The sequence below is a fragment of the Convolutriloba macropyga genome, unplaced genomic scaffold (assembly GCF_964194025.1).
Source record: "Convolutriloba macropyga unplaced genomic scaffold, txConMacr16.3 SCAFFOLD_4296, whole genome shotgun sequence".
In the NCBI taxonomy this organism is placed as follows: Eukaryota; Metazoa; Xenacoelomorpha; order Acoela; family Convolutidae; genus Convolutriloba; species Convolutriloba macropyga.
In genome coordinates, this window is record NW_027451699.1 from 1 (window position 1) to 876 (window position 876).

The following is an 876-nucleotide window of genomic DNA, read 5'->3' on the forward strand; positions in this document are numbered from 1 at the left end:
ACTAGTAACCTTTTCTTACGTCATATGGCCAAGAGAGCATTTGAAGGCGAAACTTCTGCATGGGGAAGCTGCATCATGAACAAAAGTTTATATCGAGTATTATGTTGACGTTAGTAGGCCCTGGCCGAAAGCGCAGCATGTGAAAGGTATAGATAAAAGTTATCGTTGCAGTCAGTACTGTGTAGTTACTAGTAGCTGGATTTAAGCTCGAAGTGAGACACTGTTGGTGAAACTTCATCATGAGAACGTCACAAGCTGATCACGCTCTATGATATGACTAGTATTATGTTGCTTATAGTAGGCTAAGCGCAAGCCGAAACATCAACATGTGAAAGTCGTAGAATTTTGCGATCAAACTGTGGCTAGTACTTTGATGATGCTTGTAGCCAACCGAATTGGTTGAAAAGCCCAATAAGTAAGCTAACTTGGGAGAGCTTGTTGGAAACCAAATGCTACTAGATTGGTCCAAATACATCCTTCAACAGGGGATCACTTGGCTCGCTTTACGAAGAGGAGCACAGCTATATGTGTTAATTCGGTATGAATCGCAAGATTTGTTTACCGACCTCTCTAACGCAAAAGGCGGTCTCGGCTTCGGCTGTTGACTGCGTCCGATTCAGGGTTATATAACTCTCGATTGAACACATTGATGTTCTATTGTTGGTGCTTCCAATAAAATTGGAACACTTAAAGCAGAACCGATTCAAATAATAGCATTCTGATCAATGATTGCATTCCTTGATCAAGAACTGCTGGAGTCATTGTGATGGCGAATTTTCTTCATAAGAAAATTGCAAAGAGACGGAACTTAATGAGACTAGTATTATGTTGTTTCTAGTAAGCGGAAGCTGAAACAGCAACATGTGAAAATCAAGT

The 876-nt window shown here is 40.8% G+C and overlaps 1 pseudogene; it reads left to right on the forward strand.

Annotated features, from left to right (window-relative positions):
• Nucleotides 1–473: 473 nt before the first annotated feature.
• Nucleotides 474–625, forward strand: LOC142356905 (5.8S ribosomal RNA; annotated as a pseudogene).
• Nucleotides 626–876: the final 251 nt, after the last annotated feature.